Below are 22,649 nucleotides of genomic sequence, written 5' to 3' on the forward strand. Positions count from 1 at the left end.
CTCTCTCAATTTGCAATGTGTTGATACCTATTGATGTAAATATTTTGAGAGATCTATTAGACCGTGGTATTCATTTCTTTCTTTATAAATAAACTACTAATGCTCTTTGGCCGTATTTCTATTGGGATGCTTGTTTTTCCTCCAGATATGAGTGTAATTTATATTATGTAGAACATATATGTACAAATATTATTCTTTTTCTTGTTTGTATTGTAAAGTATATTTTTCTAAGTTTGCCATTTACTTTGAATTTTATAGTATTCATTGATATGCCAATTTTTTTTTCATTTTTTAATGTAGCTATCTACTATACCACTAATTTATTGTATCTTCCATTAAGGATAGACTTTTGAATGTTTTCACCACTTGGAGATCAAATAAATATTTTCTTATAGCTGTTCTATTTAATTATTCAGTCTACACAAAATTTATTTTGCCCTACTATCTGAGGTAGGTATTAACTTCCTTTTCCAAGTAGATCGTGATTATCCTAGGGCCATTTATTAGTTTATACCCTAATGTCTCCACATGGTTAGCACTAAATATTCTTATAGCAGAAGGCTTTGGGAAGATTATGATTTACTATAGATCATGGATTACACAGGGGGTGGACATATTGCACAGCCCCATGGTTTAGTCCTCAACTTCGCTTTAATACATGTTTATATCAGTGATCACATGTAGTCTTATGGTTTTAAATATCATGTCTGATGATCCCCAAATGAATGACTCCCAACAATACCAGACTCATTCCTAACTCTCTCCTTATTTGTGTGTGTAAATTAATGTATTATATTGCATTTATTTATCAAAATAAATATAGAGCTATTTTTATCTGCTTCCACGACATCTCTACTGGGACATCTATCTTTTTTCTTATTTGGCATATCAATTGTATCTCTTTACTTCCAGTTGTTCATGCCCCAAGACCTTAGCATGATTATCAACCGCTCATTCTTCTATACCCCACATCTTATACCTCAGCAAACCAAAATACTTTTTAAAGATCTCAAGAACCTGGGTCTCTTTGTACTTTCTCTACAGCAACTGGCCTAGTGGAAGCCACCATTACTTTGGGCCTCGAATATTGCATTTGGCTCCTAGCCCAGAGCCTCTCTACTTCCACTATTGTACTTTCTCCCCAACTCTGCAGTACTTTTCCTCACAGAAGCCAGATTGAAAGATGTGAAACATAAGTCAGATTGATACCGTATCCTCTCTTCCAAAATTTCCAACAGTATACCACCTTAATGAGCGAAGTCCAACTTTCCTAGTATGCCCCAGCACATTTGAGATCTGTCCCTCCCTAGCCCCATCAGTCATCATTCCATTGGTCTTCTCACTATCTATCCCTCTAATACTGCAGAGCCTTAGTTACCATTTCCTCTTTGAAGATTTTCCCTCAAGCCAAGTAGCTGTTCTTTCATTTACTTGAAATCTCTGCTCAGATTTCACCATATTAGAGAAGTCGGCCTAATCATCCCTTATAAAATAGTACACCCTCCCCAACAATCCTGACTGATTTCTCTGTTAGTTTGCCTTTGTTTGTTTTTTCCATAGCACTTACCACCAGGCTATTATATATCCAGTTCATTGCTCATTTCCTTCTCCTTTCAGTAGATTGCAAGGTCTGTGAACACACAGACTCAGTTTTGTTCACGTTGCCATATGCTACAGCAGAGACTGGAACAAAGTAGGAATTCAATATATTTGTTGAATGAATAAACGATTGAATAAATGAAGGACAAACTGACTCACTAAGATCTGTTTGATCCTATTTTTGTTCCATTTCTTTTTTAACTGGTGTGCATATTGGGAGAAAGTTGATGATTCTTAAGTGTGTTTTATTGTCACATACTCAAGTGTTATTCCTTATTATGTGTTAAAGGGCTGCGTTATAACCTTCTTAAGTCTTACCTGTTTAACTATTTTAAAGTTTTCTGATTTAGAGTGTAGTGGGAGGGGACATTTTTTTCCTGATTTATGAATAGTATTTGTTTAGAGTAATTATATTTCAATAATGATACGTTTGAAAATACTCATTCATTTTTCACCAATTTTGTCATATTGACTTTCTGGGAATTTATAATATACAAGGTTATTTTCTTGCTGGGCTCTAATTGCCTATTATACCATAGAACATGTTTCTACTAATTGTACTGGGACCACCTATTACACATTTTGTGCTTAATAATATGTTCAAATTCCCAATAGAACAGCATACGAATGAAAAAGAAGAAATATCTTGAGACAATCACAATCTATGGTTACCTGGTGTTTTTAAGTTGAAAAGTAACTGAAAGCTGTAACAGAAATAATGTCTTTTAGAAAGAAGGGCTTTAAATTTCAGCTACAATGAAAGAACAATAATTCCAAGGAACCAATAGAAGTTGTAATCTATTCAGTATTTAAAACTCATATTTTCTAAATAAGATCATTGTCACATGCATTTATTATTTTAAATGGGCTCTCTCAAGAAAGCATTGAATTTATATTTATGAAGACATTTATTACACACTAAATGCCAAGTAAAGATTATAAAAAATATCTTTATTGAAGTCTAACAGCAATGAAAGACATTTTCCATTAGTAGTATAATTAGCTCATAATTATGTAGGCAATAAATGCATAATTAGTTTTTTTATTCTTAATATATTAATATTGTATACAATATTGGCCATGGAAATGTAAATAATATTGACAAATTAAATCACCATTTCCCTGTGTACTGAATATCAATTTAATTGAATGAACAGATCTTTTTAAACCATGGGGAAGTTTAAGAATTCTTCCACCACAAACCTACATAGAACTCTTGTTCCTTGTAGATCTGAAGATACATTATACTTTCCTATATTTGAGTAGGTGGGTGTGGAGGATAATATCTAGGCTATGCAAATCAACATTAGAGATAGGGCTTATAATCCTTTTCGTTTGCTCCTCAGTTCATTTCAAATATTAACAGGGCTCTTTAGTTGTATACTATAAGCTGGCTTATTGTTTGTCTCCCAAAATGTAATAATGTCTCATTAAGTAAATAAATACCTCCCCCTAAAAATAACCAACTTATAAAGTATGAGATGGATTTCTTAAATGTTAAACAATGACTTACACTACAAATATTCAGATCATCACAGTTTTATATTTTCCTTACTTTGGGGGCAGTAGCAAGGACCAGCATGCCTGAGGTTGAAACTGTAACACAATCAATATTTCAAGATTATTTTATTATTTTTCTTAATTTTTTAAATCTTTATTTATATTTGAGAAAGAGAGAGACAGAGTGTGAGCAGGGGAGGGGCAGAGAGAGAGGGCAACACAAAATCCGAAGCAGATTCCAGGCTCTGGCTGTCAGCACAGAGCCTGAAACAGGGCTTGAACCCACGAAACGCGAGTTCATGACTGAAGCCAAAGTTGGACGCTCAACCGACTAAGCCACCCAGGCGCCCCTCGAGATTATTTTAAAATAGAAAGTATGCTTACTGTACTTTTGTTAGTGATAATTAAAAACTGGAAAGAATGAAAGTGTCCTATTATAGCAAATAGTTATATGTTATTATTATATATCCTATTATGGTATATTATAAAACTTTTAAAGTAAGGATTTCAAGGCATTTTTAAAATTTGGGAAAATGTTCACTATGAAATTTTCCCGAGTATATTAAAAAAAATTAAACAAAGAGAGGCACCTGGGTGGGTTAGTCATTAAGCTTCTGACTCTTGATTTCAGCTCAGGTCATGATCTCACAGTTTGTGGGATCAAGTCCCCTATTGGACTCTGGACTGACAGCAAGGACCTGAGTGGGATTCTCTCTCTCTTCTCTTTTTGCCCCTCCCCTGACTGTTTACTCCCTCTCTCTCTCTTTTTCTCTCAAAATAAATAAATAAACTTAAAAAAATAAATAAAACACAGAAAATATATGTAGAGCTTAATGAAATATTATGAAGTGACCATCCTTGTAATGGTAACCCAGGTCAAGAACTTTGCCAGTCCCCAGAAGTCTTGTCCAAGACTTCACAATTCAGTCACAACTCCCTCCTTCCCTGAAAACTTGAGTGCTCTCCTGACATTCATAGCAATTGTTTCTTTATGAGTTTTTCTAGTTCTAATATCAAAGAATACTTCCCTAGACACCAAAGTTTAATCTTGTTAAATTTTTAAAAATGTGATGTGTCTTTTAATTCACTGTTTAAATCTGAAGATCCTCACGTTATCTTGTATTTTCTGGGGCATTTGGGTCTCCCACAATCTAGATCTTGCTGATTTCATAATTATGGGGCCGTTCAACATTCGTCTTCTGTTCTTCCTGAGAATGGGCAGCTGAATCCAGAGACTTGATTAAACTTAGTTTTTAATCACTGTCAAGGCTACAGATGATGCTTTCTTTCTTCAAGAAGTGTATTATGTCTGCTTGCTTGACGATGTTCAAACTGCTGATATTCAATGCCTGGAATCATTAATTTTTTGAGTGTTGCAAAATGGTGACATTCTAAATCTAACTTTCTTTATGAGTTGGAATAATTCTGTAAATAAAAGTTTTTATTCTTCTACTATTAGGGTACCAAGTGTTATAGTTCATATAGTAAAGGTAAGATAAAGATAGTTTTTCCCCCATTATTCATTATTTAAAAAAAATCAGTTCCTTTTTGTCCTCCAAAGGTGACTACGCTTTTTCTTCTTTTTTTTTTTTCTTTTTAGTAAACTTTTTATCTTGAGGTAATTGTAGATTCATATGCAGTTTTAAGAAACAATACAGAGAAGCTCCAGGTATGCTTATGCGGTTTTTTCCAATGGTATCATCTTGCAAAACTACAATGCAATATTACAAGCAGTGTATTCATACCCATAGAGTCAAGGTACGAAACATGTCCATCACCCCAAGAGTCCTTCTTGTTTCACTTTTAAAGTCCCGGTCACTTCTCTTACACTTCCAGCCTCTCTATAAACTCAATGATCAATCTGTTCATCATTTCTATAATTTGTCATTTCAAGAATTTCATAAAAATGTAATCACACAATAAATAATCTTTTGGAATTGACCTTTTCCATTCAGCATAATTCTCTGGACGTAGCAGTTGTTGTGTGCATCAATAGTCCATTTCCTTTTATTTCTGAATAGTATTCCACATTATGGATGTACAATTTAACACTTTACGTGTTGAAGAACATCTGAGTTGATTCCAGTTTTTAGGTATTACTAAGTTGTTACATAAAAAAATATTCCCCAACTACTAAATATGTATAAGCCAGTCTTATAAGATCAAAGTGCATCTTTTATTACTTTTATAGCATTTCAGAATTTTAATGAATATTAGGTATTAAATTTCATATCCTATTAGTGGAAAAAAACAATATACTATATTTTTAAAATTAAACTTATTTTGAGATAATTGTAGATTCACACGCAGTTGTAACAAATAATAACAGACATCTAGTGTACTATTTTTCCAGCTCCCTCCAGTGGTATATTTGAATAAGGACATGAAATGAATGTGTACAGGTTTTATGTAACATACATCTTTATTTTTCTGGATAAAACCCTAAAAGTACAATAGGTGGGTTGTATGGTAGTTTCATATAGATTTTTAAGAAATGCCAAACTGTTCTCTGGCATGGTTGTATCATTTTACATTACTATCCGTTGTGTGAGAGATTCAGCGTCTCCATATCCTCACCACCATTTTGTGTTGTCCCTAATTGTAATTTAAGCATTCTTAAAAGTATGAAGAAACATTTCATTGGGATTTTAATTTGCATTTTACTAATAGCTGATCATATTGAACATATTTCATTTGCTTATTTGTAATCTGTGTGTCTTTTGTGGTGAAATGCCTCCTAATGTTTTGCTCATGATCTAATTGGATTGTTTGCTCTTTTACTGTTAGTTTTAAGAGTTCTTTATATATTCTAGATACTAGTCCTTTGTCAGATATATGGTATGAATATTTTCTCTCCTATTCTGTAGCTTGTTCTATCATACCCTTAATAAGGCACTTTACAGGCAAAGGTTTAATTATTATAAGGTCTAATTTGTTATTTTTTTCCTTTTATAGATCATGTTTTTGTGTCAAGTCAAAGAATTTTTTGTGTAGAGTTCTTTTCAAAGGACCCTTTCATTGTTTTTTCATTTTTTTTTCTGTCTTCAACTTTATTGATTTCTGTTTCTATTTATTTTCTTTTATTTTTCCTTTTGGCACAAAAGGGCACAGTTTATTGCACAGAAATTATTCTTCAATAAAGATAAAAAAATTCAAAAGGAGTCACTCAACTTCTACCTCTTGGTCTTTGTCTATAAGGAAAGAGCAACACTGACTGTAGTTTCAAAATATATATGAGTTCTTGCAAGATAGGACTCCAACACTTCTCTGTTTTCTCTGTGTACAACTAAATCTTTAGTAGGCCATTATATTGTTCCATCAGGAAAGTTGAGACCATGGGCATGAGTCCAATGATGCTCTTCTTTCGGTATGAAATGTAATCCTTTTTTATACACACACACACACAAAATACAAAAACATTTGTTACAATTGGTGAATTTACACATAACATTGACAAACAGTGATCATCCAAAGTCCATAGTTGTACATTCAATGAGTTTGAACAAATGTAAACAACACACCCATTGTTATAGTATATACAGATTTTTTTTCCTGTCCTAAAAATTCTCTCTGTTCTGATTATTTATCACTTTGCACAATTCCTTGCAGCGACCACTAATCTTTTTATTGTCTCCATAGTTTTGCCTTTTCCAGAATCTTTTCCAGAATGTTGGAATCATACAGCATGTAGCTTTTTAAGATTAGCTTATTTCACTTATTAATATTCATTTAAGATTCCTCCATGTCTTTTCATGGTTTAATAGCTTATGTATTCTTAGCACTAAATAGTATTTCACTGTCTAGATATACCACATTTTATTTATCCATTCACCTACCAAAGGACATCTTTGTTGCTTCCAAGTGTTGTTGATTATTAATCGAGCTAATCACTACCACAATGTGGTGGTGGAAGTCCTAACTCTCCCCTGGTCTCTTCTGATACCATGCCAGCTGGGAGGGAGAAAGAAACATAATTACTGTTGGGTAAGAGGGTAAGTCCATGTTGCCTACATGATCTCCATTGCCACTGTGGTCTAGAGGGCCTGTTACCTGCTGACAGTTAAGTCCTGGCTCCGTACTTTACTTTCTTTGACACTACCCTGCTGGGGCTGTTGAGGTTTCATTACAGGTGCAAGAAGACAGAAGTCTAACCTCCCCACTCACTCTTTTTGCAATGGGTGGGAGTAGGGCCATGTTTTTTTCTGTGGTTGGATGCCATAGAGCATTTATCTTCTAAAGGTTTTAGGTTTTCCTAAATTATCTCTTTCCTGGTCCCATGGCTAGAAAGAGCTGATTTTACTGGGGCTTTTATTTTTTTTTTCTGTGTATATAGCATTTCTGAGTTACCAGCTTCTTCACCTTCAAGTTTGGGATATAAGAGACAAAAAGAAACTCAGGAAACTCATCACCGTATTGTTCCTTGAATCCAAATTCCCTACCTGGTGTGCTTTCTTCCTTCCAGTTTCCAAAGTCTTCTTACATTTATTTTACAGATAATGTCCATTATTTTTAGTTGTAATTAATAGAAAGGAATAGAACTATTCCATTTTCTTAGAAGTCTCTTTTTTAAAGCTATACTATGATTGATTTAACGATGTTTGATGGATTTCAATCAGTTGCATTTTTTATCTTTAATGAAGTTCAAATGGTTTCAATTTCAATTATTAGGAGACTTGTTAAGTGTATACTGACTTATTTTAACATGACTTTAAAAGTTTGCTAGATCTGTGCCATTTGGTATAATTATACTCTCTCTCTCTTTTAGTCTTAAATCTATTAATAACTGTATTTCATGTTCACCACAAGTTTTATGTCAATTTTTCTCAAATAATTTGATCATTTGATGCTTACTCTCTATTAGATTTTTCAAAAAAAGTTTTATTGGAACAATATTTTCCAGGTTCTTGCATGTTGATAACATTTAACAATGTTCTTTATCATTGAATGTCAAGATAGGTAAATACAAAACTCTTAGCTCACATTTTCTTCTATCACCTTAAGTATGTATAGCTTTTCTCATAGAATATAACATTGTTTTTGAAATTTTTTATGATAATCAATTTTTTCCTTAAGTTCATTTTCTTTTTCTCTCTGCATAGTGATTTTCTTCTTTTATCCTTTATTTTTTCCTTTCCTTTTATCCTTTAGAGTCTAGTGATTTTAATATAATTCTTTTGGTGTTTGTTGTTTTGAGTTATTAACCTTAGGCACATGATGTACTTTTTTATTTTGTGTGCTATTATTCATACATTGGATTTATCCTTTCCTCTCTTCAGTATTTGCCTCTTTATTTTAAATACCTTATTTTATCTTCTCTTGAAAATTTAAACATTTTAATTTCTTTTTATCTTGCATTTCTCTTAATGCATTATTTGTTGGATTTATTTGCTTTTGTGGCCCTCCTATATTTATGAAGTGATTTTTTTTTTGTTTTGAACTCTAATGCTTTTCTGAGTATTGTCTAATTTCTTTTGTTTTTTCTAACTCTGACTTATAGTGTTATTTCATGTTGTGTGTGTGTTTGTCAAGTTTATCTCTTTTACTTGTTTATTTTTGAGGAAAGTAGTCACATGATGTTACATTTGTTTCAGGTATATCCCATAGTAATAACGTATACTATTAACGTAACATAGTAATAACAACCGCACATTACTATGCTCACCATACTTGTAGCTACCATTTGTTACCATGCAGTGCTATTGCAATACCATTGACTATTTTCTCTATGCTGTCCTTTTTATTCCTGTGACTCATTCATTCTGTATGTAACTAGAAGTTGGAATCTCCCACTCTTGTATATTTTCATCTTAATGTTTGACTCATTTGGAACAGGAGGCTGTAGTATTATATGGTTTTGTGGGCTGATCTGTTACGTGGCGATTTGGGAAGATTCTTCAACTTTTAAGAGGGAAAAGTGGTCAGGATATTTTTTCCTAACTTACTACTATTCTCTCCTCTGTTACTTTTCAGTAGCATTCAAGAATATGGCAGTTCACTTTCTGAGCTTTCCTGGCTCTCCTCTAACCTCACTTTTATCTGAAACTCCCTTTTCTTCATTTCTATTTTCCTTGTCCTGCTCAATTATCCCTCTCTTACATAACCAATTTCACCAAGGGAAAAAAGAGAAAATAAGATTAGCATAGGGATCATTCCAATCCTAACAGGTCTTTTCCTAAGAGAGGAATTATCTGTGAGATGAGGGCAAATGTGGGGTAGGGTTTCAGTGGGTGTGGAAGAGATGGTGAATTTTTTTTTTTTTTTTACAAAATACGGAAAAACCCAGCATTATCAGAATTAGTATGTTACCTTATACATTTGTGGAAATAAAAATCTCACAATAAGAATATTTCACACAGTAATTTAAATATATTTTAACACATCAAAATTCAAAGCTGCAGGAATCAAAAAAACACACTGAAGTATGAACCAAGAAAGGGGAATGAGACTGTATGGATTATCTTGCAGGCTAACTGTAGAAAAAGAATTTCAATTTCCTCAATATTTCACAATGGAGGTGAACAACACTGCATATATTATGCATGGTTCAGGGTTATAATAAATTGAAGGAAAGGGGTTTTTGTCAAAGAGCAAGACAGTAAAGGATTAGGAACCACTTCACAGTGAATGTGAGGTGAAATTAACAGAAAGCAGAGACTAGTCTAAAAAAATCAACTCCAATTTTGGTATGTTTTTTCCAGAATGGAAAATTGTTTGCAGTTTTGAAAGGTTGAAAGCACCAAACTAAAAAGGAATTCATAGCTTAATATATGAAGGGGTAGTAAATTGGCCCCTAAACATTTCATGAGTTTTATATATATTCAATACTTTTAAAGGAATTTGCTGATTTAAAAAAAAAACTTCTTTTTCCAGAAATTTTAAAGTAGGTTAAATATTAGAAAACTGTAGATAAAAAATAATTTTTAAATGATTAAAAGTATAAATACTGGAACCAAGCAGAATATCTAGCAAAAGTTTAAATTGCATTATAAAATTGAATATCTCTCAAACTGGTAAAAAGTGCAAAGATTGAACAAGTGGGTAGACATTTGGTTAAAATAAGATAAGTAAATATGAATAATTTACTCTTCTGGTGAGATTACTAGATTGATAGACCCTACCAAAAAGGCCAAGTACACCGTGTCTTGATTTTATCTAAGTATGACAATGTCTGATATGTTAATTTCCTGGAAATAGGTGTATACCTTGTGGAAATGGTAGTGGACAGCTGGTTCAAGAATTATATACAGCTGGAGTTGATTAATAACTTTGCAGCACTTTAAAGGGAGGCGTTGGGTGTCTCTTTATTAACGATTTCAAAGAAATTATAGAAGGAAAGTTTATCAGATTTTCAGTTGATAGAAGGTAAAATGATAGGACAGTTCACATAACTAACTCACATACAAGCATACTAATGTGCTTTTCCATAAACAGGAAAATACAAATTAATAGTATAAACATTAAATTTCAAAACAGCATGAATAGAGAATAGGAGAGACCTAGCAGCCAGCAGAGGTTTTAGGTGAGCAAGAACTTGATAAGAATCAATATTATGATCCAGATTTTAAAACTGACTATCGATAGTGTCCAGTAATGAGAGAGAGTCAGCACCATAGACTCCACTGGCTAGACACATGCTGGGATGTTATGTTTAGATTAGGGATATGTCAAAAGAGGGACTACAAAAGCTAATATGTACCAAAAGAAAACAACCAAAATAGTGAGATTCTGAATATCATGCAATACAAGAAATGGTTGGCAGAATACCTTGGTGCTATTTAACGCATCTGGATATAGCAGCTGGTATATGCTATGGTCCAGAACAGAGGTTGGCAAACACACCCACGGGCGCAATCCAACTGTTTTGTAAAGTCTTCTTGAAATACAGTCATTCCTGTTTGTTTATGTATTATCTGTAGCTGCTATTGCATTACAATGATAGAGTTCAGTTACTACTGGGACCACATGACCACACAGCCTAAAACATTTACTTTCTGGTCTTTCACAGAAAATTATTTGCCAACTCTTTGGGTAGGAAAAAAAAGTATAATGGGATACAAGATTGCTGTATTCAAATATGTATGTTTGAGGACAATCTTTATATGTAAAAATGTATTCATTTACTTCAAAAACCACACATGATGGATATACCTGCTAGGTATCAGAATGCTGATCAATACTGTGATTCCTCTGTGGTCTCTATGGGAGAGAAGATCTGTTTGCTATGAATACAAGATGAATGAGCCAGGCAGAAACTCTGCTTTCACAGAGTTAACATCCTGACAGGGGACACCTATTATTAAACAAATAATTACGTAATCATGCACAATTTTGGTAAGTTCTATTACGGCAAAATAGAAAGTGCTAAAACAAGCATGCATTTCATTTATTCAAAGGTATCTTTTTCTGCTTACATTTTTAACATCTCTGAAATAGAAATATATATTTCAGACAATTCTGTCACCCTATAAAATGGTATATAATTGGGGGAGTTGTAGATTGGTTGGGAAATGATAACTGGGAAGTTTATCTGTAAAAGTAGTATTTAAGCTGAACAAATAAGATTTTCATTACCCAGGAGGCCAAAGCAGAATGACAGTGGATTTAGGCAGAGTTAGAATTAGCTGAGGAATTGTATCAAAACTATGATGATTAGTGGTTGTTGATTTATATTTTCCTCTTTGTCTTATCTTGACACACTCAGGGGAAAGATGCATGGCAGTGATGCCTAAGACTATTGACTTTACACTCTATAGGACCAAACTCTAGTAAAAATTATAATTACACATATAAAGGATGTTATCAATTGTCAGAGTTAAATTAATGTTAGCAATTAATTTTTAAGTAGATAGTTTTTATGTAGAAGATGGTTTATTTAAAAACACCCAAAGAACTTTTAAGCAAATGAAACAGTAATGATATTTAACCCTTCTATAGCAGTTACTGTGTCAAGACCTGTTACAAGTGTTTAAGAGATACGCTTTTTAGGTGGCTTGCTCATGACCACCTGAAGTGAGTGGTGGGTCTGAGGTGTAAACCTAAGTTGTCTGACAAGAAGTTACACTCTTCAGCGCTCTGTTGTACTGCCTCTCAAACAGGAACTATTCACAAATGAAATGAGGTAGTCCCAGATCCCATGGCTGTCAATAATTAAGTAGAGTATGAACTTTATCTTCCAGAATTACCTTAGACAAGATCTTTTCATTGAGCAGTTTGATTTTATGAACCATGGTGATCAACTCTAAGACATTATCATTCTATAAGGGGTAGTCCTTTTTCATTGTTACACATTGCAAACTGTAACTAGTAAACATCTCCTCTTATTTTGTTACCGCTGCATTCTTTCCCTGATGTGCTTTAGTATACTTTTTTTTTGGTTTTGTGTTAAATCAACCTGTACTATTTTTAAAGCAAACAGATTCTACATAGTGCTTAGAAAAACGACCGACTATCTCACATTTTCATGCTGTGTTCTATAAATTATCATGAAGACGGTTAGGATATTTTATGGTTCCATTAACTATCACTTTTACTTTTAATTGTTTGCTTGGCATTTAGTGGTTCTGCCAAATTTTAAAATTATCTCAGGGTTCCTGGACAATTATATTTGAGAGTTTCAGAGTACCCAGGTGCTCTGATTTAGTGAAAAGATAATGTGAAATATGCCAAGCATATTAACAATTTACCTTCCCTAACAATGTGGTATTAAATACTACAGAACAAGAAACCAAGTATATATACATACCTCAGGAACTTCTACAAAGATTGCGACATACATATATACTTGTGTATATACACATACATATGTGTATAAGTGTGTGTGTGTGTGTGTGTGTGTGCATCTGCTTGTGTGATTGTGTCTCTTCCCATTGAGGAGGAGGGGAGAAAGTGGGACTGCTACTAACTTTATCAGTGCTATAAATTCTAAGGATATCAGTATTTTCCACATCCAACCATAAGTCCAAGGCATTTCTCAAAGTTAATTTTGGAGTTATCTTTAAAAAAATTTCATATGTCACTACTCCTTTTCATTATTATGGATGATTGAGAGTTGACTATATTAGAAAAGGGCCATGTGCTCTGAGTTCTTTCTTCTATTACGACTGAAGCAGTGCTTTCCTAGTAGTCTGAATAAGTCTGAAAGTAAATGATCACCAAGAGTTTTAATATTGAGTTTCTATATCATTATGCTCATATACATTTTCTAAGGCTGTTCATACCTTGCAATATTTGCTTACTATGCTATTGTTTTTAAAACCTGTCTCTTTTAAATTTTTAAGCACAATTTTGACCCTTCTGTAACTTCCCAAAATTATATTTTGTTTTCCTACAGATACTTCACCTTTCCTTTATGTATAATGCTTTAAGAAAATACTGCCTTGTAAAATAAACATGATTTTTTCTTTTGTACCAGCAAAAAAATCCCACAAAACCACAAAAACACATATTTACATGTGTAAATGTAAGTTAATCCCCATGTCATTTCCTGTCTCTTCCATAAGCCCCAGAATCATATGGAAATATTAAAAAAGAATGTTAAACTAGAATATTAAACTAATAAAATGCACCACAAACCTTACTATCTCTTACTCAAAAAGTATTTTTATCTATTTTTTTATGGTTTATTTTATTATTTACTTTTAGAGAAAGACAGCACCAGAGCATTCACCCGCAGAGGAGGGACAGAGAGAGAGAGGGAGAGAGAGAATCCCAAGCAGGCCCACAGAGGGGCTTGATCCCAGGAAACGTGAGCCAAAATCAAGAGTTGGTCTCTCAACCAACTGAGTCATGCAGGCACCCCTCAAAAAGTATGAAAATTTTAAAGTGTCCCATAATACTCATGAAGGTAATACATAGATACAAGCTGGTTCATTAGGTTAGTAATGTGAGAAATTATCTTCCATTTGTAATTAAAAACAGTAACAATATATACTAATAAAATTTATACCAGAATATGACTTCCAAATTACACAGAAAGAAATGAAGAAAGAAAGAAAGAAAGAAAGAAAGAAAGAAAGAAAGAAAGAAAAAAGAGAAGAAAAGAAAATAAAAAGGAAAGAAAGAAAGAAAAATAAAGGAAGAAAAATAGTGCCCACAAAAAAAGACATAGGACATAAAAATGGTATAGTCTCAAGATGAAATACAAGGTACAAATTAGAAATCCCTTTGACAAAACGAACTACTAACCTAAGAAAATGTTCTTGATTTAATTTTAGATAATAGAAATAGATAATTAGGCAGTATATATGGTAGGAAACCTGAATATTTAAGAAAAAATAAATATGAACATAGAGAAGAAATACTCAGATTACATATATAAATCATTAGGGGAATTTTCAAAGTTTTAAACTTATTCTTTGTGCCTTTGTGTCTTTCCACATTGTGTGTGTGTGAGTGTGTACACATATTCATATGTATATAAAACGACTGAATGAACATACATATATATTCTGTACAAGCCTTAATCACATTTTGGGAAAACATGAATAGTGTTACTAGTGTTTTATCCTGACAGCTTTTCTTTAAATGTAAATGCTAAAATTAACTATTTTTTAAATAGTTATTTTGAAAGAAAACCAACCCTATTTGAACAAAAGTAAATAATGTTAAAACAGCAGCTAATGAAGAGGTATGATTATAATATACAAGATGTTCTTGGAGGCTTTTCATAAAACATTAGGCTTATTTGTCATTTTGTCCATCATATGATTAGATGACAAACACTAATCAGGTTTATATCCATACCACATCAATCAATGGAGATTCGTTCCCTCATGAAGAATACCCTTTGAATGTATTTACCTTATATGTCAGTTTCAGGCCAAAATCTGATCTGTTTCATTTACTATTTTATTTCCAAAATTTTGTCCTATGCATGGCACAAATGAGGCTTTCAATAAATGTATTTAATTAAATAAATTAATAAGAGGTTTCAAGTTAAGAGATTAAGCATATAATCAAGGCATAACTGATATGTTAATAAATTATATGGTCTCTCAAAAGTAGATTGGATAAGAAATTATAGGTAAGAAAAACAGGATCAAAATCTGAGAACTCATTCCTCTCACAAAATTAGAGGTCAATAAAGAGCTGATGTGATAGTAAAGGAAACTGAGAATTGATTTCTAGAACACAAGAGGAAATTCTGGAGATTACAGAGTTCTGGATTCAACCAGGGAAGAATGTTTCAAGGAGAGATGTCAGCTCTGATGAAGGCTCTGAGAAGTAGAGTAAAATCAGGACAGAAGAATGTCAATTGTATTTAGCCACATGGAGATTACTGATGACCTTGGAAAGGGCAAATTCTGGGAGATGATTGGATTATTTTAAATTTATTTTACTAGTGGTAAAGGTCATTTTCATCCTCCGACATGGTGGCTTCATATTTTTGGAAGCCAGATTTGGAATAGGTTAAAGAGTGATTAAGAGATTGGAAATAGGTTTTTTGTTTTGTTGTGTTTTGTTTTTTAAGTAAAATAACTTGGAAGGCTATTTTTAAGTTTATACTTTTCAAATTACCTAAACACTTATCTAATCCTCTAAAGACCCTTTTCAATTGAATGTCCAGATACATTTTTTTCTGATAGAAGGGACATCACACAATGTAGCACAAAAGAGACATAATTCTAGCTTTTCTGATCCACAGCCCAGTGTTTTTTTCACAACAAAATATAATACAATATTCTCTGAAATACACCTATACAATGACATAAGTATTTAATACTTTACAAGAATCTGAATTGTTATCAGTTGAACAAATCTAATCAATACTGGGATCTTCTACCTGTTACCAGGGACTTTTTCAAAAGTCTTTTCCTTGGACTTTGATTAGATCAAGTTCTGTGGAACAGCCTAATGTTTTGAGATTCCATTCTTCAACTGTACCTCCTTAGTGTCTTAGAGTCTTACTCTCAAAGAATTAGTTTGGACTTTTATTAATTAGGACAAATTGTTGGGGTGCCTGGGTGGCCCAGTTGCTTAGGCGACTGACTTTGGCTCAGGTCATGATCTCACAGTTCGTGAGTTTGAGCCCCACGTCAGGCTCTGCGCTGACAGCTCAGAGCCTGGAACCTACTTCAGATTCTGGGTCTCCCCCTCTCTCTACTCCTCCCCTGCTCACGGTCTGTGTCTCTCTGTCTCTCAAGGATAAATACACGTTAATTTTTTTTTAGTAAAAAAACATATTTTCCTCACAGCAATGTAGGCGTTGCCACACAAAAGCTAAAGAACACAAACTGATAGTTGATTCATATGCAGGAGTAGAAATGGGTTACCAGCTTAAAGAATCAATGACAACCAGGGTACTTGGGTAGCTCAGTTGGTTAAGCATCTGACTTCAGCTCTGGTCATGATCTCATGATTCACAAATTTGAGCCCCACGTCCAGCATTGTGCTGACAGCTCAGAGCCTGGAGGCTGCTTCAGATTCTGTGTCTACTTCTCTCTCTGCCCCTCCCTCACTCGTACTCTCTCTCTCTCTCTCAAAAATAAACATTAAAAAATTTTTAAAAGACTTAATGATAACTATAACACAGAAACAGAGGAAAGCAGTACATTGACATGAGAAACCAAAGTGAGAGAAAACATTAAAGAAAAAAATGCAGGCGTGGGAGAAGGTAGAAAAAATAAAATAGTTGAAAATGAAGTTCATTTGGTTGGAGGTAGCATTTCTGGTTTTGTGTACATTTCTAGATACATATTTCATAATTTAAAGACTAAAGTGTTATTTTCCTAGTATAAATGCCTTTGTTTAGGCTGATCATCAACTGCTTGAACAGTATTTTTCTAGAAAACAAACATCTATCTTTAAAATCCTACTTTAAGGATCCTGCTCAGATAGCTTATTCTCATCCCTAAATAGCCCAACTCATGTGGATCTCTACCCATGCTTAGGTTCCTGATATCCTTACCATACATTGACTTCGTGGCATTCTCTAAATGTTGCATTTATCTTTTCACACTAATTTATCTTATCTCTTAAAAACATGTATATGACTCTTGATTTCAACTCAGGTCATGATCTCAAGGTTCATAGGTTTGAGCCCTGCATCAGTCTGTGTAGCTGGCAGAGCAGAACCTCCTTGGGATTCCCTCTCTCCTTCTTCCTCTGCCCTCCCCTGCTGTGCTCTCTCTCTCTCTTATAATCAATCAACCAATAGCAAAAAACAAAACAAAAAAACCCCATCATGTATACCATGGAACACTTACATTATTTCCTTATAAATTCCTAAGCATTCAGTACCGACACTTTCAAAAACTGGGCTGGACCTGATAAGTCTGGCTTGTGACTAATAAGCATTGCATTGATTTTGCTGAATCTCTAGAAGAAAGAAGAGTTTTTTCCAGTTGACCCAACAATAATGACTGGAGCAGAAAGATAATAAAAGATGTTTTGTCTAGGCCCCTCGCACCTCAACTAGGGATTTCTTAAATAAACCTTCAGTCAATCCATGGAAGACATAGAACCTTTTTACTAAACTAAGATTGTGGAGGAATGATCTCAAAAGTTTCTAGACCTGGGGTGCCTGGGTGGCTCAATCAGTTAAGCTTCTGACTTTGGCTCAGGTCACGATCTCACCATTTGTAAATTCGAGGCTGCGTCAGGCTCTGTGCTGAAATCTTGGAGTCTGGAGCCTGCCTTGGATTCTGTGTCTCCCTCTCTCTCTGGCCCTCCCCCATGCACACTCTGTCTCTCTCTCTCAAGAATAAATAAACGTAAAATAAATAAATAAATAAATAAAGTTTCTAGACCTGATTAAGCCCTACCTAATGCTGCAGAAACTGTTGGTTACTAGATGTTTAGACTGTCTTAGGTCCTAGGGAACCCCTTCTAACAATCACTTGGTAGATCACTAATTCAATAACTCAATCACTAATCACTAATTTAATATTGTTCCTTCTCCCCCCAAATCAGGTGATGGGACAGTGGGATGGGGATTCTATTGCTGGGACAGGGACATAAATGAGTTTATACTTTCTTCCCTATGGAAAGAGACCCAACAAAGGTCTTAATCCAATTCAAAGAAGGTTAAAATATCTTGTACAAACTATGTTAGAGATAAAATTCATAAAGTCATCTACAGTGTGGTCTCCTGTTATGTTTTATGAGTGTGTCTTGAATTTCTAAGGACCCCAGGAACTGAAATCTCTGGAGGCCATAATATTTCCCTCTATATCCATCGTTTAATCCTGCCTTGCAGGCAATTTCAAGCATTGCACAGTTCCCAATGCTCTGTTTGTCTTTCAATGCTTGAAGCTATACTTGCAAATATGACCTCATCAATGACTTCTCTATGGCTGTTTTCTTTATTCCTAGACTAACCAAAGAAAAGCCCTACATTCATTTAACACATCGTGGCTCACACAAACTGGAAACACAGATCGCCATTAAAAAACAATGTGAAGGCTAAAATCATGAGAAGGAATACTTTGTGTTTTAAGCATTCAATTAGATATCTATATACTCCCTAGTAGATATATTTCATTTATTTGTTTGTTTTCAGTTCAGAGCATCTATAACTAGAGTTGAGTTTTGCTCCAAAATTAAATCATTGTAGATTCCAAATTCTCTCTCAATTTTAATTTCACAATTTAAGTTGGTTTTATCTTAATGTACTTAATGGGGAGTACAAATTTATCTGGTCCACTATCTCAAGTACTTTCGGATGAAGTGTGCCTAGAGCAGGCCAGTGGCCAGTGAACTTGTCAGAATCCACAGGCTCACATTCTTTACTGAAGTCCAACAGAGAATAGTGGTCTTCAAAGTATCTATATAATCACAGCAAGCATATTTTCTCTGAAGTATCCATCTGTTTCTTTGTTAGACCACTTATTTTTCTTCCTGAATATTTATTGATTAGTATACACCATATTTCCAAGGAAAATCTCTATAGACCTTTGAGAAGCAAAATTGCAAGTACTAATTCAATATTGTTACTATGGCTTTCAATTATTCCTTACAAATCCTCTAAAAAGAGGCAAATGAAGACCGTGAATTAATTATCATATTGCATTAAAATTCATCATTTGAAATTTGCCTAATAGATTATTATTTGCCATGCACAGTAAGGCACAGATTTGCTATTAGAATTCACTTGACCTCAGGCATGTTAATTGCAATCCTAAAATAGCATCTATTTTATTTCTTTTGGGTTTGGCTTGTTTTTTTTAATAAGTTATCACTTATAATCTGATGGCTAAAGTTTTGTTTAAAAATTACCAAGTAATTTTTAGACTCTATGAAGTCATGTTTCAGCGTTATCTATGTCACATGCGAAATGCTGAAGTGGTGAAAAAATGCTGGGCTCCTTTAAATGTCATTTCTACCATCATCCCCGCCACATTTGTATGCTGTTTATAACATGTATGATACTGGTAGAACTGAGCTGTTAGCAAAGCAATTCCACACTCATCCACTCCTGGTTTTGCTGTCTTTCCACCTTTTGCAAAACCAGCCTTAAATAAATCATCCTGGTGGTACCTGGGTGGCTTAGTCGGTTAAGTGTCTGACTTCGGCTCAGGTCATGATCTTGTGGTTCATGAGTTCGAGCCCCACGTTGGGCTCTGTGCTGAAAGTTAGAGCCTGGAGCCTGCTTCAGATTCTGTGTCTCCCTCTCTCTCTCTGTCTCTCCCTGCTCATGCTCTGTCTGTCTCTCTCAAAAATAAATAAAAACATTAAAATTTTTTTTCAAAAATCATCCTGAAAATACCATTAATTAAGGGTCTTCTTGATGACCCAAGTTATCATGCAACACAATGTTAATAGGATAGCCCATTGGAGAGTTTCTCTCTCCTTTGCCCTACTTTTCATAGTACTAACCATTTCATATTGCATTTTATTTCTTTTCCCATCTGACTCTCATATCAGGCTAAAAAATAATTGATTTTAGGGACTACATTACATGTAGTATTGCTCCTATTACATAGTGAGTGTTTTAAAAATCTGTAAAATAAGTAATATAGTATTTGCAATACTAGAGGTCTAATGGAGGTCAATAGATTTCTAAAATCCCATTTAGTTCATGAGAAATTTGAATTAGGCTATATATTTGCAAGATAACAATGAACACAATTAATGAAAAAAATCAATCAAAATCTTTCTCTGCTCAAATAGAATAAGAGGAGTAATTAATTTATAAAAGGGTAAGGAAAACAAAGATATGAACTATTTAAGATTTGACAGATCTGTCATCCTAGAACAAGTGCACCACAAAACACCTTCTGAGGGTAAAGAGACTAATAGCAGCTAGGTGTTCTTTGTAATAGAGGCTTTAAGACCAAGCTTGGGGATGTCTGGTAAGATGAGTCAAAAATATTTTTCAACCAATTTTTAAAAATTATAATAATCATGACTTTTTTTGAAGCAAAGCCTCAGGATAATATGAACTAAGGTCTGGGTGTACCTGTTTTACCTAAGCTTTGTCTTTTCATCATTTTTGTTAAACATTTATTTATTATTGAGAGACAGAGAGAGACAAAGCATGAGCATGGGAGGAGCAGAGAGAGGGGAGACTCAGAATCTGAAGCAGGCTCCAGGTACCGAGCTGTCTGCACAGAGCCCGATGTGGGGCTCAAACCCACAAACCGGGGGACCATGACCTGAGCTGAAGTAGGACGCTTAACCAACTGAGCCATCCAGGGACCCCTGTGTTTTCATCATTAGTGTCAGTTCCCTCAGTAACCATAATATATATTTCTCCTCATATTCTGTCATCCACAAGTATTTCCTTCACTTTCAGAGAATGCATTTAGGATTAGCAGTAAGGGCGATTTTGAAGTTAAATTATACTTGGATTTCTATAAAACAAAACACACACTGCTCCACACATAAATCTGTTCTCTCTCTCTCTCTCTCTCTCTCTTTTAAGGAAATCATACTATTTTAAAATAATAAAAAGAAGTCTGCTTTTTACATTGTATCAAATACTATTAATTTAATGCCATCTTGGGTTTACTTACATACACAGACTGGATTCTAGCATTAGAATATTCTCTCTTTTTCATGTTATTCATTTCCAAGAAACATTGTTTGATTGTTCTGTATTTGCCTTAGTCTTTCTGTAAGTCAAAGCTATTGCAAACCCATTAGAACAACACTGAGTTCACAAAAATGAAGACTGTCTTTAGCTTATTTTAACAGAATAATTTTATAGAAGAAATAAAATTCAACATGGTAATTTTCTCATTAGATAATATTAATGAATTATTTTTAATAATTATTTTCTTAGCTATTAATTACTTGAAATTACAACAAACTCTTTTTAATAAGCAAGAGTAAATGGATTTTTGTTGTGTCTTATTGTCTAAGTCAAATTACTTTGATGTTTATCTTGATATTACTGGATGAGTAGGCAGAGCAGCAGAAAATATAAAAATAGAGTGATCTGGCTGATGTCACCATAGATTATATTGTGGACCAAATCCATGAAACCTCACAAAGCTATGGAGATTTTTTTCCATGCTTTTTTATCATTTGTTATAATACTAATTAAAATACAATTTCTCTTCCCTTAAACAAGACATATCTTGAATCCTCCTTATGTTCTATATGTTTTATATAATCATTATGTATTCAGATTATTACTTCAATTATTAAATGCTTGCAAAGATTTTGACAAATGCTAAACATGTAATAGCTAAAAATAAACAAGTCCTGTTTAATCTACTGAAACTCTAAATGAAGCTTGAATAAGGTTGTATCATATGAAGCTGAAAGAGATTGTCATATTGATAAATTTCAGCCAAGTGCAGTAAATTCAGTAAAAAGTTAAAAAAAAGTCATCAAGTTCATGATTTGGTAGCTCTACCTAGAAGCACTATTAAATGAGCTTCTCAGCAGATTTAAACAGTCTGGAATCTTGGCATATGGCAAATGCAGAGGTTAAACACTCAAATGCAAAATCATATGCATTCTTCAGGACTCCTGGGTGGCTCAGTCCGTTAAGTGTCGGACTTTGGCTCAGGTTATGATCTCACGATTCGTGAGTTGGAGCCCCACATGGGGCTCTGGTGTTTATAGCTCAGAGCCTAGAGCCTCCTTTGCGTTCTGTGTCTCCCTCTTGCTCTGCCCCTCCCCTGCTCATGCTCTGTCTCTTTCTCTTTCAAACATGAATAAATATTAAAAAAATTAAAAAATATATGCATTCTTCAATGCAGGAGAGATACATGGCTTATTGGATAGAGAATGAGGTTAAGAAGCCAAAGAAATAGGTATTTGGCTACCAAGCCAGTCATTTATTATTTTTATAGTCCTAGAGAAGACAAACTGTGTGTTCACTTTCTTTGTCTCTGTAGTGATTATATCTGAGAAAATGTTAAAAAGACACCAAAGAGACGTATCAAATGCATGCAGTGTATGACCCAGGATTTTTTCTTTTTTCTAAGGAGGAAATTATTAGAATCATTAAATTATTAGAATTATTAAATTCTGAATAAAGTCTGTGGCTTCGATAATAGAATTGTATCACTCTTCATTTCCTCATTTTCAAGTTATACTCTGTATATATATAAGAGAATGTTTTTGCTTTGTAGGAAATACCCTGAGTATTTAGAGGC

The 22,649-nt window shown here is 33.8% G+C and overlaps 1 long non-coding RNA gene across 1 annotated transcript in view; it reads right to left on the bottom strand.

Moving 5' to 3' along the window:
- Positions 1 to 4,566: 4,566 nt before the first annotated feature.
- Positions 4,567 to 22,649, bottom strand: part of LOC128311237 (uncharacterized) — a 403,478-nt gene continuing 385,395 nt past the window's right edge. The window contains exon 3 of the long non-coding RNA XR_008289425.1: positions 4,567 to 7,050. This is a non-coding gene — a long non-coding RNA (uncharacterized LOC128311237). The remainder of the gene's footprint in view (positions 7,051 to 22,649) is intronic.

The sequence above is a fragment of the Acinonyx jubatus genome, chromosome A3 (assembly GCF_027475565.1).
Source record: "Acinonyx jubatus isolate Ajub_Pintada_27869175 chromosome A3, VMU_Ajub_asm_v1.0, whole genome shotgun sequence".
Classification (NCBI taxonomy): Eukaryota; Metazoa; Chordata; class Mammalia; order Carnivora; family Felidae; genus Acinonyx; species Acinonyx jubatus.